A 14,315-nucleotide genomic window follows, 5' to 3' on the forward strand; every position below is an offset into this window, starting at 1 on the left:
AACCAAAAGAGTACAGTTGCTCTGTTTTGCTGTTTTACTGAGCTGAAACTCTCTATAAAGCTCCGCACAGCCGAGTGGAGTCGCACATTCACATGATAATTACTATGACTGACCTCTGAATTTACATAGGGCTTTTGATTGTTATTTGTGATGTTATTATGTCTGCTTTACAAGTAAATGTGATAATAGAGTGGCAAGGAAGACATGCTACGGTGAAATCCATGTAGTATGAGTACAATTGACAAACAGCAGCTAGGATAGTAGAATAAATGCCAGACTACTTTATGATGAGCTGTCTGTACACATCCATGGCAAAATTAGATTAAAAAAAAAAACCATTATCGGCAACAGGTATTTATTTGTGGTCACAGAAGACAGGTTTGTCTACATGAGGTATTGTTTAAGTAACAATGGGATATTTCATGTATTATAGTATAAACACAGTTCTGCATACTGCTGTGTTTGCACTTTTGACTTCTCCATCCACCCCTTTATTTGAACCACTTTATTAGGTAGATTTTTTCTAGTACCAGTTGGATCCCCTTTGCTTTCAGAACTCCCTTAATTCTTTGTGGCAACAGAATGCTTGAAACAGTCAGTGCCATGATAGCATCACACAGTTGCTGCAGATTTGTCCCCTGCACACCCGTGTCGTGAATCTTTTGTTCTTCTTCCCTGTTGGATTTAGGTCTGGTGACTGTGGAGGCTATTTGAGTACAGTGAAGTCATTGTCATGTTCGAGAAACCAGTTTGAGATGATTAGAGTTTTGTGCCATGGTACATTATCCTGCTGCAGGCAGCCATCAACATATAGATACACTGTGGTTATAAAGGGGTGGACACAGTAAGCAACAACACTCATGTAGGCTGTGGTGTTTAAACAGTGCTCAATTGGCCTGAGCCAAGGAAATATTCAACATACTATTACACCACCTCCAGCAGCCTGAAGTGTTGATTCAAGATGGATTGATGCTTTCATGTTGTTTAGACCAAATTCTGACGCTACTATCCGAATGCTGCAGCAGAAACTGAGACCAGGCAACATTTCTTTTCCCATGTTATCTAGTTTTGGTCCGTGTGAAGCCTTAGTTTAAAGCTCCTAAATGCCCAGAGTGACACCTAAGTGTGATCTTCTGCTGCTGTAGCCCATTAATGCTTCAGTGCTTCAACTCTTCTGCATACCTTGGTTGTAATGAGTGGTTATTTAAGTTGCTGTTGCCTTCAAGCAGTGAGAACTGCTGCTTCCAGGATATCTTCTATTTTTTAGACCATTCTCTGTTAACCCCGGAGATAGTTGTGTGGGAAAAAAATCCACTAGATCAGTAGTTCTGCAGATACTCAGATAAGCCCATCTGGCACCATCAACTATGCCATGTTCAAAGTCACTTTAATCGCCCCCTCCTCTTTTTTATTTTAGCTTGGACTTTAACAGGTCATCTTGACCATGTCTACAATCCTCAGTGTATTTAGTTGCTGCCAGATGATTGGCTAATTAGGTATTTGCACTAATGAGCAGTTGAATAGGTGTACCTAATGAATGGGTAGCATTCTTAAAATCATTTGTGGAGATATTTCCCACATCTCTTAACTTTTGATCTCTGTGATATATCAGATATTTTCTGGCTCAAATGATTTATAAGTCAAAGATCTTTTTCTGACTCTGAAACAGAACTATTCCTGAAAATCCCTTTATGATGGAAGCAAAACGAGGCTGGCATCAAGTGTAAGCAAAGATCAAGGAGGAAAAAATATGAAATGATGGCTCATAGTTCTGGCAGATTGCATTCAATTTAAAAACAATCCAAGAGCGATCTTGATATTTATTACAGAGCCAAGCACAGGTCCTGTGGGGTGTTTTAAGTGCTTTAAGTGGAACCAATCTCAAACCCCTGGGACACTCAGATACAGCAGAGAAAGGGTTTCAAAGAAGATGCCCAAAACCTTTGTTTCCTTGTCCTTCTCTTTTCTCTCCCCACTCCTCTCTCTCTCGCTCTCTTTCACTCAAACACCCACATAACCATTTGAAATCAAACACTGCTCATTACCATCACTAAATGTACCAGTCCAGAAACAATTGTCTTTCAATTTACAACTTGCATTTTACCTCTGCACAGTACATCTTCCTTTCCAGTCCTTTATATCTTAATTCATCTCTGCATATCCCCCCCTCTCATAAACTTGATACGTGAGTAACATGCAAATATATTAAGATGCATGCGAGAACCAATTAGTGAGACGTGCGGACACTGAATACACGCACATGAAGGAGATCGCTCTCAGACAGTGACCGACCTCAATGTGCAAGCTTCCTACAGGCAAGCCTGGTTTGCCGTAGTTTCATGCAGTTTCCTCATTTCAATCAGGTGGACTGCAAACTCCACCGAGCAAGCTGCTGAGTGCATGTCTGTCTCTGTGTGTGTGTTTATACAAATATATTCATTTTCGCTGCATCAGTATTCACACCGGCTCTCCACCTGTGCATAATGCCATAATTCCTCTGATAATGTAGCGCCATGAAAAACGACATCTCTCTTTCTCTTCTCACCTCAGCTATCAGCTATCCTCTTTGCAGCATTCCTATAAACAAAACACACATAAACACACACACACGTGCTCACAATCACCACGGCTGCTTATGGACAGTGAAACTCCACTATTTATATATATCATATACATCTGATTAGGCTTAATGAGATTTGGAATGACCTGTTATTTATCATGCATCACTGCACTGCAGATGCCAGGTACAGATCAACAACACACACGCACACAACATGTAAAAATATGCACCCCAACAAACACACATCCCCACAGCATTGCCGTCAGCATCAGAGTCACAATGTCAGCAGGAGAGAGGGAAGCTCTTTGTTTTCTTGGAGCTGAAGTCACTCTGCCCTCGGATCACACGCGGACCCATGGGGTTTGATGATTTGATAGAAGAAGGAGGTAATTATTCATTTCTTTCATTTTTTTATATGTATTTGTGCTGCTTGACTGCACCGTCTGTGGAAGCATTAGAGTCTCAGATTCTGCTGTCAGATAAATGGCGGCATTTCTAAACTTTTTTAACAATTACGTCTCCACATCGTCTCTTGATTTTTCTTTTGTTATTAAAAAAATCCCCGGAATGGTTTATAATTTAAACTTCAATCAGGGCGTGCGATCTCACTCACAGGCCCGCTCACAGAGATATTGCATTTATTTTTAATCTGCCGAGATTTAAATTCTCGTGTAAAGTATGGACACTGATGGGAAATGTCTGTACATAATTGTTCGTTGAATTCCAACCAGTGTGGAAAACAAAAGCGAGCTGCCTGCTCAGACAAATATGAGCTCACTGACAATGGCTGAGCATCTCTGTCACTTCCAGCTCCATTACTTAGAATAACAATTTAGAAAAATATACTTAATTGCTCGATGTTTAATTAGGGGAGAGCGGGGTAAGTTGTCACACGGGTAAGTTGTCACACTGTTCATAACTCCAACACTAGAGGCTCTATCTCAAAAATGAAATAGCCACTTTGTGTGACTTCTTCTTCTATAGTCAACCTCCTGTTCACATGTGGTCAAGACTGCTCTAATCTGAGGTGAGCACATCTTTTTTATTTTTTTGACCTAAAAGGAAAAATAAATCACTTTAAATTTTCTTCAGTACAACTTTGTTAGGTATAGATGTTACAGATTATTATTTTACACAAAATAGAGGAGACATTAACGTGTCTTTTGATACTTCAGCTGATGTGCTATGTTGAGCTAACCCTGACATTTAGCCAAAATTAGCATAAATGTCAGTTTGGGGCAAGTTGTCTCATTAACTTTGGGGCAAGTCGTCACATGTGACAACTTGCCCCAGTACAAATAAATGCTCCAAAAAATTGTGATATTGTAATTCATTTGTATTTGTAATAAGGTTTTTGAAGAAAGGAAGGAGAGGCAGGAATTAAGGAAGGAAGGAAGAAAGTAAGATGGTTCGAAATTATCAACGAAAGACAGAGCGTGGCAGAACACCACCTGACATTATGTTAAAGGCAGTCAGGCAGGTAAAGATGCAGAACAAATCAATCACAAGTACAGCAAAGGATTTTGACATAAATTACCGCACTGCAATTACTGACAGCGGACTACCAACTCCAGAGGACATCCAGCCATATCCAAAAGCTGGCCGCCGAAAACCATCCAGCAAAGGAAGAAAACGACGCAAATCAGCAATTCTAACCGACACGCCAGTGAAGCAGCAACTAGAAAAAGAAAAGAATAAGGCTGAATCTAGCAAAAAGCTGTTTCAAAAGAGAGGGACGCGAGGGGGGAAAACATCTGGACCTATGAAGAACAACGCAGCTAAAAGAAGAAAAATAATTCAAGAGTCATCATCAGATGATGAAGAGTGCTTCTGCCTTGTCTGTGTGGAGCCATTTTCAAACAGTCGTCCAAAAGAGACCTGGGTAAAATGCGTAAAATGCAACAAATGGGCCCATGATGCTTGCACCTCAGGCCAGGCAATTTATGTGTGCCAGAATTGTGACTATGAAGTTGAGTCTGATTAATCAGAAATAAGGCATCTGTTTTGTTCAGAGGATAAACATGTTAAGTAAAGCAAGTTATTTGCAGCATTCCATTCAGTTATGATGGATTTATGTGCAAGCCAGAGAACATTTGAGTTTAAAGTTCAAACTAAAGTTTTCTTTCTACTTAATGTTTTGATTAAAATGTGTATTGGATTGAAATAATTGTTTTTTTCCAAATTCTCTTGGCATAATTGTTCAAATTTCCAGTTTTGGTTTGAATTTAACAATTAAAATCAATAATCATAATTAAGTATTTGTGTTCATATTTTAAGATAATCTAGTGTGACAACTTACCTGCCGATGGGGCAAATTGTCACAAGTGCACATTCTCCTTTCAACAGTCTACAACTCCGTAATGAGATAAGATATGAAAATGTAATCAATACATCATATGTGCCCGAGACTTCCGTCTTTCATTTGGTGAAACATTTATTACGTTGTGATGTATGGTGCTCAGTAAAAGTTAGTCAGTGTGAAGAGTGTGACAACTTACCCCGCTCTCCCCTACTTGATGAGACTCAGAAGATCAATACCACTTTGCACCGTTTGTTGATTGAAACACTGGAGCAAGCACTTTTCCTTTTCGAAAACAAGACACAAAAGGAGAATCCTCTAGGCATGTTTACTCAGAACCACACAGTTAAACCCCGTAGCCACAATCTTTCAACATGTTCATGCTTAGTGGCTTAAACATACAAAGCGCTTTTTTAAGGTACACTTTGTACTGGATTGATCCCTCTTGTGCCTTCAGAGGAGATTAATTCTTCATGGCATAAATTCAGCAAGGTGCTACTAAGAAATCTTGTCCATATTGATATGACAGCATCACAGAGTTGTTGCAGATTTGTCAGCTGCACATCCATGAATTGAATTGTGGGTCCACCACAACCTAAAGCTGCCCTATTGGATTTAAATCTGGTGACTGTGGAGGCCATTTGAGTACAGTCAACTCACTGCCACAGTTTGAGATGATCCGAGCATTGTGACATGCCGTTTTATCCTTCTGGTAGCGGTCATCTGAAGATGGGTACACTGTGGTCGTAAAGGGATGCACGTGGTCAGCAACAACACCCAGGTAGGCTGTGGCATTTAACCACTGTTCAGTTGGTATTAAAGGGCCCAAACTCTGCCAAGAAAATACCCCCCACCAGCAGCAGCAGCAGACTGAAGCACTGAGGCAAGGCAGAATGGATCCATGCTTTCATGTTTGCCCAGAGAACTGGCACTTACTGGATTTTTTTCTTTTTCAGACTATTCTATCATTCCTAGAAATGGTTGTATGAGAAAATCCCAGTAGATCATTAGTTTCTAAAATAGTCAGACCAGCCCGTCTGGCACCAACACCTATGATGCATTCAGCTAGCAGATAGAAGAGGTAATAAAAACTGTGGTTTTGCACAAAAATAACCAACTGGTCATATTTTGACAAGCTGGTGTGAAGATAATGCTGGAGACGGGCTAACTAGATCTCCCTGTTAAAGCTAAAGTTTCATATTAGAAACTTTTTTGTTTTTACAAATTCTTTTTCTGTGTTTTTGCACAAAAGCAGAGACACATTAGCCAGATTTTGGAGTTAAAATAATGCAAATGTATTCCAACAAGTGACAAATAACAGACGATTCCAACATTTCCAAGAAGAAAACAGTTTACAGATGTTTCTGATGCCTAAGAAAATCTGTCTACATTGTCATGTTTTTGCTAGTTTTAGTACACTGACAAATAAATTGCAATATAGCATGTGCTGCAGTTCTGCTCTCATTCATCATGCGCTACCATTAGGTAGACGCCTGATATTAATTTAATATTATAACACTAAACATGCAGCCAGACTTGATGGGAGTATTTTCAGCAATAAGAATAACAAGGAATCCCAGAGCAGATGGTATGGGTCCCACAGAGCCCAGATTTCAGCATCTTTGAGTCAGCGTGAGACTGCATGAAGTGAGGAAAAAAGACACTAATGCTGCCTAAATCCACAAGAAACTGTGGTAAGTTGCTATTAACAACCTAAATGCCAAGTTCAGTGAGAAATTCTCAGCAAGTGTACTTGAGAAAGGTGATCCTGTGAAACAGTGGCCACTAAAACACTGAGTAAGTGTTTAGTGTTTTTGAATATGAAAAAATCCCAGTAGCATTTGAAACCAGCTTTCCAAAAGTTGGTGCCAAAAACTTTTGCACTGTGCTGTATTTCTTGCAGTGGCGTCTTACATGAGACCCTGGGTGATGAAAGTCACTGCACTGAGAATTGTGCAAATGTTCGGTTCTTGAAAGAAAAAGACTAGAGTGGAAAAAACACAGAAATGTGACATATGTGATTTATGGGGCATATTATGGCTTTTCTGGGTTTCCTAGCAGAGAGGGAAGAGCAGGCATTCACATCATTTTGGGAAGGAAAAAAAACCCTTGGGTGACTGCGACTCAGTGTACTGCCGTCGCTCTCTCCGTCCGTAACTTTTCCACTCCGTGTCTCTTCCTCGCTTTCTGCCTGCCTGTTCTCTGCCCCGATCCCTCCCCCCTTCAGCCTGGCTCTTCCTCCCTTTCATCCCCTTTGTCGTCCCTCTGCCTTCCCCAGTTGCTCTCTTAAGTATTTCACAGAGCCGTGTGTGAGTATTGCTCAGAGTATGAATGTATGAGGGCTTTGCCAGTGCCGTCACTGCTATTTTTTTCCCCCTTTTTCTTTTGTGCATTAGAGGTTTAATCCCTTTCTCACATTGCATTTCCACATGCTGAAGCAACAGAGCAGCAGCCGTGTGAAATTTTTTTTTTTAAATGAGGTTTTTGTCACAGGGAAGTAAAACTCGCTTCTTCCAACAAGGACCCCTGGGTAACTGATTCATTGATGGTGGCTGGATTTATGTGAAAGCACATTCATGGTTTTATTGTAGATTTAAGCACACTTTAAAGGGGAATAAAGGACTACACTGCAGAGGTTTTTGGTTTGAAAGAGAGGGTCCACTGGGAATCATGAGAATGCGAGCAGAACTCTGTTTGATGTCTATATATATTGATTTAGTACTGATGTAAAATTATTAAGGTGCCCTTATCATACATTGACAGATGCTTTAATGTTGACAAAACCTCCATTTTGACCTTACATAGTGCTTTTATTAATGTCTAAGTGATCTTTTCGCTTCAAATACTTCTTTTATTGCTAACCTCCGCTCATGCTATTTTCTTGTTTAACCCTTTAATGCTGATGAATTGTAATCTCAAGGCAGAAGGGGAGAGAGCAAGAGGTTTATATCTCAGTCAGATTTTGTAAACAGTTGGTTTACACAGCTAAATTGGTGAAGCAGTTCAAATATGCCCAGGCAGCGCGTGCCAACTATCTAGTCCATCTTCTGTTTGCTCCAAACAAACTACTGGTGTTGCTGCCAGAATGCTAGGGTTTACCTACAAAGATTTGTTTTACTTTCCCCTCCATTTTTAAAAATTCAGCACATAACAAGACCAAGAACCTAAATTGGAAATGACTGTAGCAAAAAATGTCTGACAGTCCCATCCAAAAAAATGTTCACTCAAAACCACAACGCGACATACCAGCCAAGTGACACACTGCCCGCCATCTCTGGAGCCAAGATACGAGCATGGTTAAAAATATCACAGCTTGCGACTGCACGAAATATCAAATATGATGCCGTGCCTGACTACTTTATCAAGTCTGACAAAAAGAGACCGTGATTGCTCAGAGCAGTGGTGTCCCACCAGACCCTTCAGGCAACAGCATGCTTCTGGCAGCACGGTCCATTTCAGAGTCCGCCTTAATTAACACCATGCAGCCTAACCCTCACCTGATTAAGTGCCTGTTTAATATGATGGCCTTTTCTCGTATTTAATCAGCATCCAGCCAGGTTTTGCTAAAGAGGCTAGTAGGTGCCTGTTCTGAAGATTTTTATCTCCCTCAGTTCATGTCAAATGCCTTCCAAAATTTCCAGAGTGACAAAGCTTTTACTATTCAACCTCTCGGAAAGAAGAAAAAACATGTTTTATGATTAAATGAGGGGGTCATTTAAAGCTGCGCTTCAGCTATGACAGAATGCTAGATCTAAACGGCAGTGTGGTGAAGGAGGAGAGGAGGGTTGTTAAAGGACTGAACAGTCCTTCTTAATTCCCTACCATCTGTTGGACTCGCATGCCCAGAGAGGAGAGAAGAGTGAAAATGGAGGATGTAGGAGTCCACACTTGATCCACTGTCTAAACAACACAGGCAGTGTTAATTACATCTGGGTTAATGCTAACAGTGGCCATTTTACTGTTAGGGGGTCTTTCCCCAGATTACCAGAGTAGCAAGATGGTATCAATTAAAAAAAAACAACAACAACTACAAGAAACTCTGTTGTTTATGCGATGCAGTTTTTTTGTGTATGAACTGCAATAACTGGTTTGCAGAATGACATGAAATACTCCTTGGTTTTCATGGGTGCATACGAGAGACATACTTTTATCAAAAGTTTTCACACGCATTATATTTACACAAGAATTTTAATCGTCTGGACAAACATTAAAAGTTGTCCAATTATGCACATTGGAAATTAGAAACTAAATTAGTAACTGGTATTTGGAAATAAAGTAAAGTAGAAGTAAACAGCACAACATCCAAAATATGTTCATATTTAATGAAAGAAAAAACCTGAGCCTTTTTCAGGTTCTTACCCTGCACTCGGGGTTGCCAGAATGCTGTGGGTTATTTTTCTCGCGTCACTGCAAATCAATACGAAATCTGAGTGATCAGCTTTATCCTGAGGAGGTCTTTGAATGTTATGATTAGAATGAAAATGATCTGAATCATATTCTTTGTTAGTAGTCAACCAAATAAACAGCTATGTGTCAGAATCATTGCTGACGCTACAGTGACCTGTGGTCGATGTTTTTTCTTTAGTTTTTTTCTTTAATATCTCATTTGTATACATCTGTGTATGTTTGTGTGTTTATGTGTCTGAAAGCTCTTGCTTATAGAAGATTACTGGATTCCTCTCTTATTTTTTAGGATATTTATTTTTACCTTAATATAGTTATTAGTAAGAAATGGCAATTTATACATTTTTGCAAAAGAATTATGTATATATGTATATTGAGTATCCATGTGATTGTGATTGTGAGTGTAGGTGGGTGGGATGGCTTCTTGAAAGATGATAGCTTGCCAAGTGATCCCAAGGCCACCCAATATTCCTGAGCTTAAGTGCAACCATAATACACAGCTTCTTTTGCTTGCACTGGCCTCCAGGGGCTATTTGGATGATAGGGATCTGATGATGGTTGCAGTCTCTGATTGCAAATTCCCTTATTGTCCTATACATAACACCAGCGGGGGTGTGCTTACATTACTGCAGAGGAATCTCTGCCTTGCATGTGTAGTGTGGTCTGCGTTTAATCTTTACGCATGTATATAAAGGTAAAAACGTGTCCGTACTGTGCTTAATTTGATTTGCTTTATTAACACAAAGGTAAACACAACAAGCAAACAAGACAGTGAAGTAAAATGTGTTTGAGAAAGTAAAACCAAAGGAAAGCAGGATAATAAATCTGCCTTTTAATTCCCCCTGGCTGTTCTCACTCACAAAAGGCTTCTATGGACCAAGGGAGCACTGGTGCTAATAATGTTGATACTGTGCCAAGCCCAGCTGGTGGTGCCCGGCACAGGGCATCGAGTGTCTGCTCTCCACAGTCGCTGTCTTTAAAAGGCTCTCTCCTCTGCCAACCGGGATCAGAGGAAGGGGGATCACATTGCTCTAATGGACGCAACCAACCTGCGAACCTATGTGGCGTTTGTTCTGCTAGCTCTGTCTGTACTATATCAAATACAATAACTAAGCGCCTTGTGATTCCGCGCAAAGAAAAGCGGTTTGTCGATATAAAGCAGACCAGGTTGTAATGACGACTGATTAGAAAATGACTGATACTGGAGGAGGTTTGAGAAAATCTATAAATGCTGTTATCAGAGATGGTAAGAAGGAGATATTTTACATTTCAAAATAATATGTATCAGCTGAATTCTGTACAAAACAGAATTCTAAAAAAAATCCCACTAAATAATAAATGATGAAACAAATATGTGAATATTTATGCTACTGCTGAACTTTCAGCTGTGGGGTAGAAGTCAGTTTGAACAAATAAAAGGATTCCCTCAACTGCTCAGTTTAATTTCAAGCAAGTTTTTTTTGTGTGTGACTCATATCAAGCAAAATTACAGTATGCATTCAATAGTATTCTCACTGGGGAGCACCACATTTGGCTCAACACCCACACCAAGGACCTTCATTTGGCTGGAATATTGTATGAATGAAGCTCACTGGGAGAGGGATTCGTGTGTCAATATTGTCTTCCTATTGTCAGTTTCCAGGCAGTCATGCTCTGTATCAAACCCAGTAGTGATGCCAAATCTGAGCCAAGTCCTCCCCTCTTGGAACAGGCAACCGAATCCTCCTGTAGGTGTTTCGAACATACATGCTGTGCGCCACAAACACACATTTAAATGTAAACATCCATGGTAAACCCATTGTTAATGGCATGTAGCAGCCACCTAGCAAGCTCCTTCATTCTGCTCTCGCTGTGTGGGTGTCTCCCACTTTACTCCCAGCAGTGCTCGGTAATGCAGCTAGGTATCTGTTCTCATCTCTCTCCCTGCTGCTCTTTACCCCCTGTGCACCATTTCTGGGCAAAACTGCTTCCTCCTCTTTCTCTTCCTAATTCATTTTCTGCTCCGATTATCCCTAATTTGAACCCAAACAGAAATGAAGTATACTTATCACAAATTATTTTAAAAGGCACAATCTGTGACACACACAAACACTGCATTTAAATCCGCTGATAGAATTTGAGTCGTTGTTGATCTGGTAGTTACTGGTGGTAATGACGAGATCATTCCAATAATACGCATGCAATTATTTCGTTTAAACGCGTTAACCACCGGAGAAAGCAAACACGTCTCGACTGGAACTGGGGCACAGAGGATTCATCGTGTCATGCGGCATTAAGAGAGAAGTCTAATGAAGAAAACGATTAAATGTTGCATTTCGCATTGTTTAAATGTATGCGTGCTCCAGATTTGCTTTTCAGAATAGCATCCAGAGGCACGTGTTACAAAAACAACTGGTGTGTGCACTTGGCAGCGCCGCGTTTCACAAGTCAATTTTACTCACTAGTACATGTGCGAGTGCTAAAGGGCTCTCACATGCTCAGGCACGACGTGCGAGCCGTTTGTTTAGCCTAATGAAATGTGTTAAAATTAGGATGCAGGAGATCATCTCATATTACAAATCACAGCTTGCAAGTTGCAAATCTGGCAAATGGGACCCGGTATATGCATGTAACGTTTTCTGTTAGGCGTGTAATTTTTATCCCACGGGGGAACACCAGGCTGCCACTAACAATTACACATCAAAGCAGTAATGCAATGCAATTACACTGAATAGCTAAAAATGATCACCATATACACTGTTAAATATGAACAGCTTCAGGATTTCCAAAGATTTAGCACTTTCTTGTGTACTACCTACCTAAAAGGTAGCTATCCAACAACTCTGTGCATATTAATTACAAATCTAACTCTAACACCTTTATCCTTATTATTATTATTATTATTATAATGGTTACAGTGGCCTTTGTTGAGGAGCATTTCTGTGTAGTGTTTGTTGTTTTCAATTAATTTCACCCATGTGTCTTATTTTTGTCCCATGTGATCGAAAGGAGCAGCAACACCCATGTCATAGCCAACATATTATCCAAACAACTGCTCTCTACTAATAAGAGAGTGATAATTATGAGCTATTACACCAGAATTTTCAATTGTTTTGATGACACTGGAGAACATCCAGCTCTCTGTGGTGGTAATTATAGCTCAATGAAATGCAGACATAAATGAAATGGTGGAGATGCAGAAAATATCCAGGCCTAAAACCTCAGCGAGGCGTACAACTGGGAAGATCTTTTTTTTCCCTCTTTTCCTTCTCCTTAGTTAAATCCTGGTATATACTTAGCTCAGCGATCGGGGATTTAAAATAATTCAAATTAAAACAAAGCATTAAAAGCAAATATCTCATTAGCTGAAGGCAATAATTAGAAACAGATGGGACAAAATAATAATCAGATTAGACACGAGATATCTAATAAATCTGCTGGGTGTATTTCTCAGTACACGGGCTGCGGGTCTTTAGTTGCTGTAAATTCACCTCACGACGCAGGGTTAAAACAACTTGAGCTTCACTTTACTTGGGGGATATTGTCAAAGAGTCAACACAAACAAGCAAGATCAACAGCGCACGCACACACGCACGCAAAAATAACTGGACTAATTAGCCCTGCTACTTTGATTATGTGTCCTTCCATGTCAGAGATACCTCTGCCAAACAGGGTTAGGAGGCAGGGGCTCAGTGTGTCTGCGGCTTCGAGCTTGCCTAGTCTGAGGAAGGGCTTCTCATTATGCGTCCTTTCCTCAGACACTTGGCCTCACCCAAAGCACCAAGTGTCTGTGTGATTATTCACTACCCTGCAACACCGGGCTAGTGGCGTAAGCAAACATCAGATGCACCTCTCAATATTTGTAACACCCTCTCCCCCATCTTTCCTGTCCAATCTTCTCTCGCCCCTCCTCCTCATCACCCCCCCCCCCCCCCACCACCACCACCACCACCCCCTTTTGCCGCAACCCATTTCACCTCACCCCTCCCCTTCCCTACCTCCTCTCATCTCAGTCAATCACAAGGTGACACAGATGGCGTTGTCCTGGTAACCATCTCTACACAACTGTTGCCTGGTCACCGAGCACAAACAAGCCCAGAGCCCAGCAAGGCTTCTGTACTGCACAGAAAAGGAACACGGCACCAGAGAGGAGAAATAAAAGGCTAGAGGCAAGGTCGGGGGTGGAAGGTCACACGCTGGCCGCTGCAGCACTCTACCGCTTTATTTAATGACACCCTTATAGGTGTCACCTTTAACCCGAGGCGGTATAGCTGAAGTATCAGGAAAATCTATGGAATGACTTAAAAAAAAGAAAAAAAGAATTGTATTTGCGTTACGGAAAAGCAGATTGTTATTTAAAACGCGTTCATATTCCGTCTAAGTACAGAATCATTTTATATGAGCAGCAAAACCGTTTCTCCATTATGTATTTAATATAACATCAAAATGGCAGTGTTTGTACATTCAGGCTGCACTCTCTGCATTCGCTCATTACAAAGACCTGTCTTAAGGTGAAACGAAAATACCCAAGACTAGCATGCACTCCGTCAAGCATGCTATTGGATGCATTATTTATTATTCAGCCCAGTGATTCTAATCCAATGAGATACGTCAATACATAGGATAGAATCTGACAAAATGATTCATGCAATGCTAATTAATCACTTCAGCCATCTCCACTGAAATCAATTAATTTCCATTGATGTAAAAAAACAAAAAAACAAAAAAATCAAGTGCATCATGCCGATGCTTGAGGGAAATAGAATATTACATTTCTGTTTTAAAGCCGTGCATGCTGAATGTTTCTGACACAACTTAGGCTGTAATATATGTAGATACATAAAAAAACCCCACACATTTAAATTCATCACAAACTGTGTGTGTTCATATTTGATCATGTGTAAGCTTGAATTAAGGCTGTGATTGATATGAATAGACACCATGCACTGTGGCTAATTCAAAGGCTTGTCTTTAAAGTCTCTAATGAAAAGATTCTTCTTTCATTGCACAGATTTTAGAAACCATATCTTAAGTCTGCCAAGAACAAAGAGAGGCAGGCTAAAAGAAGAAAAA

At 40.4% G+C, this 14,315-nt stretch overlaps 1 protein-coding gene across 1 annotated transcript in view; it reads right to left on the minus strand.

Moving 5' to 3' along the window:
- Nucleotides 1-14,315, minus strand: part of LOC146617237 (glutamate receptor ionotropic, kainate 2-like) — a 63,820-nt gene that overhangs the window by 24,932 nt on the left and 24,573 nt on the right. The gene's annotated exons all lie outside the window — the stretch shown is intronic.

This window comes from Diplotaxodon limnothrissa, linkage group LG15, assembly GCF_057381915.1.
Source record: "Diplotaxodon limnothrissa isolate DT_005_m linkage group LG15, D_limnothrissa_male_GT1.1, whole genome shotgun sequence".
In the NCBI taxonomy this organism is placed as follows: domain Eukaryota; kingdom Metazoa; phylum Chordata; class Actinopteri; order Cichliformes; family Cichlidae; genus Diplotaxodon; species Diplotaxodon limnothrissa.